We start from the raw sequence: 4,298 nt of genomic DNA, 5'->3' as shown, positions 1-4,298 counted from the left end.
AGTGAAGTTGGAACCAAGTGGTTAATAAAAATCCTTAGTTTTGGATTAATTTACAAGAATGCCACTTCTGATTTAGCCGTTGAAAGTATTACATTATTTATATATTAGTTATTTCTTTATGCTTTAACTACATTCATGGAGACAAGCGTAGACTAATTGTTTATTAAAAGGCAAAACAAGAAACAATTAATTAGTTTAAAATAGGCTTTGGGGAACAAAACTGTTACATTAGGCCAGGTTTTATGCTTTTGGTTGGTCATTTACACCAGGTTTCATTTGCACTAGTGTAAATGTATAGTAATGCAAATAGATTGAATGTAAATTCAGGTTTGTTTTTGCTTGTTTGTGAAAAACAAAATAGGAAATAAAATGGTGTTGTCCCATCATATATGCAAGAGAATAGAGGTAGGAAGAGTATTGCTTGTTTGGGAGTGAAGATGATATGGTCCCCACTTTAAACGAGAGAATCAGAGAATTGAAGAAAGACAAAAGTAATGCAAAATTTACATCAAATTTTGAGATGCAAAATTTACACTGCAAATGAATATAAATGAGACTTTTGTGCAAAATAAGAGTGTAAATCATAGTTACAAACAAAAACGTTGTATCTTGATTCAAATTAAATGAGACCTGATGTATAAATATCATATCAAGTAGGAATTCAAATTATAATTATAAATAAACAGATGCAAAACTGATTGAATGCAAAATTTGTATCTGATTCAGATTTATACTGCAAGTCTGCAAGACTGCAACCAAGCGCAGCTAATTTCCTATTGGGTTAGATCTATCTATTATCCGTTCATGTACGAGGACGAAACTCGAGTAGAGGAATTCAAGGGCATTTTGGTCAACGTATTTTCCTTATTTCTTTGGTAGATCAGATGTGGTTGAGAGTATGTATACTCAGAGTTTGGGTAGAAAGTCACTCCCCTCTTAAATCTTAACGCATGTTAATGCAACGGCCTTGGAATCCTGATTTGTTTCTAAGTTCTGACGTATGGCAGATCAAATGGCAGTTCTACAGGGGGCCATTTGTTCCCTTGTCACGTGACAAAAAATTATTTTTTTTTTCTAACTTTTTAAGTAGAAATGATATAAATATATAATTTAGGGGTTTCAATTTGTAAGGAAGTGAATATAATATTACAAAGTGATAAATATAGCTAAATTGGATGATCTCTATCTTTTTCTTTTCTTTTTTTAGTTAAAAATCAAGCCAAATTGGATCATGGTGTGTTGTTAGAGTATATAGGTTTTGTTGGCTCTGTTTGGTTTAAAAAATAAATAAGGGAGAAATAGAAATTTGAGGAAAAGTTCTTAATAAAATTTAAAAAAAGGGCATTGGATTTGAAGATCACTTTTTTTAGGCTTCATTTGTTTGTAATACAAATGTCGAATCGGGGTATTTATGTGCTACGGTTTGTATTTGCAAGCATTTGACATGTAAAAAAATAATGATTATGGTTGCATTTACATCGGTTCAATTTTGTATGCGTTTGGAAAGAGGGTATAATTATTATTAACGTAAAACTATACTCTAGTTTAGTTTTGCATGCATTTGGAAGGATAGTTTTACGTCGACAATCAATATAAAACCTCATCAGCTTTAAAGTTTTACATTGTTAATTGATGTAATGTAAAAAATACATGGATTTAATCAATGTAAAACTTTACATTCTTTCACCCATCACTATTTTCAAAAAAGTAACGGGTTTAGTGTAAAATGCCATTAATATATTGAGGCTCTGACGCAAATCCATACTGTTATCGCAGATTGCAGGATTCTTCTTCACAATAATCCCCATATAATCATCTCTCAGACTCTTCAAACATGGCAGCCCATTGTCTAGCTAAGCATGCTTGCAATGTCTCTAAAACAATTTATTGGTCTTCTCCCCTTAGTTCTTATTGCATGTATTGTTGAAAGACAAGATGCAATGAATCTGCGACGACGGGCTTTCTTAAAAATAAATGATGACCATATTATCTAAGGGCTTCGGGTTTCTGAATATGGAAGCATAGGATCAAAACTGCGTAACTTCAAGTAAGATATATACCTTGCTCTATCCCTCCCCCATCCGGCATTAACGAGAGCCTCATGCACTGGGCTGCCCTTTACTTAGTATGTCACCAGAAAAGAAAAATAAAAAGACCCATGCTATCAGATTGCCTATGGAAACAATGTCTCCATAGAGGTTCCCTTTATGGTATGCATGGTGTTAATTAACCAAAAATCAGATTATAGATGTTGGGGAGTATTCTATAACAAATTGAATATTTTAATGACATCTAGAACTTGTGACCTTTGTTTACTTGGCTCCTCCACATGGAGTAGGATATTTCTTAAATATAACCACCATCACCCATGTGAATGTGGAGTTTTCAAAGGTGCAATTGAGCCAAGGATGCAGATGAGTTAGGCCTGGTTATGAGGTCTGTTCTTAAAATTTAGCTTAAGCTTGCTCTCACATGATGAGGTAGCTCAAGTGCTCAACTAGACAAACAACCCTAATTCCAATTAATGGGGCTTTTATACAGAAAAACTATAGTATTTTGCTATAGGAATGCCACAACATTAGGTCATAAGACATTTTAGGGGGTGCTCAACAACATGGTTGGTTTGTTTTCACAAACAAAAAAATAATTGTCACATCAGCAAAACAATATAATTTTGCTGATGCAGTAGTTGTTTTTGTTTTTAAAAACAAAACCAACCATGTTGTCAAATACCCCCCTAGGAGATTTGATGGTTGAACCATAGTATGAGGATTGCCCTTAATGTTGAAATCTCTTTTTGTTGTGGTTGCACAATGTGGGGTAATTAAAGGGGCGTTCTACAACATGAATGTTTTTGTTTTCATTTGTTGTTGGAATTGTCACATCAGCAAAAAATAAAACATGTTTTTGTTTTAAAAGGAAAAAACATGTTGGTTTTGTTTTGGAAAACAATACATGCTTTTGGAATCATATTGGTTTTTAAAATAAAAACCATGTTCAAGAACAACTTTTGGTTTCAGTTTTTGAAAACAGAAAACACATACAAACATACACAGAGAACCAAGAACATGCTTATTGTGTTTTTGTTTTAAGAAACAAGATGGTTTTCATTTGTTTTTGAACCAACAACAAGAAAAACAATTCATATTATGGAATGCCCTTTAAGGGAGCATTCGACAACATGATTGGTTTTGTTTTTGAAAACTAAAAATCTAAGGAAACGTTACAATATGAATGTTTTTTATTTTCATTTGTTTTTGGAATCTTCACATCAACAATCTGTTTTCAAAAACTTTGTTTTTTGTATTTTTGTTTTAAAAACAATTTATTTTCAAACCAAATAATTTTGATTTACTTTTGAAAATGGCAACAAGAAAAATAATTCACTTTGTAAAACACCCTCTAACTAGGTCCAAAAACCTAAAATCTATGTCGATTTTTATTTCACTCCTATAATTATGCTAAGGTTGGGGTTTTGCCTGTTAGAGTTTGGGATATAGACAACCCAAGAACCTTCAGGGAGGTAGCAGCATGGTTGGCTCCCAAAAGGGCTCCACGCTTTCTCTTCATCCTTGTTCTTGTCTATGGGGAAGTATCCATAAACACCTGATTTTGTCGACAACTAACCCCCTTTTCACTTTTGTACCTTATTCTATTCCACCTAAAAAATAAATCAAGGTTTTGGGTTGCTAACCTTACTTACTTAAAAAAGCTCCGATTATTGATGAATTATAAAATTGATAGCCAATGAATGCTTTGAATGAGTTCGCATCAACGAACAAAAATAGCTCCATTAGTAATGTCTTCCTTTTCACACACAATTAGGAGAATCAACTGATCCTGCAAATTTGAAAAGCTTGATATAGTCTACGCAATTTAGGCCTCACAGTGGTGTGTTTGAAATGAAAGGTTTTGAAACTCACTGCAGTTTTGATAGTATATTTTGATATGAATATTTATATTTCAAATCTCATTACTTTGAAACACACCGCACCACCCTAGGTGTTCTAAGGTGTGGTGTGATGTGTTGTATTATGAAACTCGAGGTTTTATTATGTTTCAAAATCTATGATATTTTGTATTCTTGAATTAATCCTGAATTGGAATGGTTAAGTGTAAAGTTTTGAAAATTAATCCTGAATTGGAATTGTTCTAGCCATCAAGGTTTTTAAAACCAGACTGGATAAGGAATTGTTCTGGGTCTGGTTCTTCGGTTGAATGGTCCAATTATTCCATTTGAATGGATGATCCATTCTGACAAAAAAATTAAAAAACAAAAAAAAAGTCAAAAACCGTTG

Source organism: Nelumbo lutea, chromosome 3, assembly GCF_056320005.1.
Source record: "Nelumbo lutea isolate HS-2025 chromosome 3, American lotus-T2T, whole genome shotgun sequence".
NCBI lineage: Eukaryota > Viridiplantae > Streptophyta > Magnoliopsida > Proteales > Nelumbonaceae > Nelumbo > Nelumbo lutea.
This window is presented reverse-complemented; position numbering follows the sequence as displayed.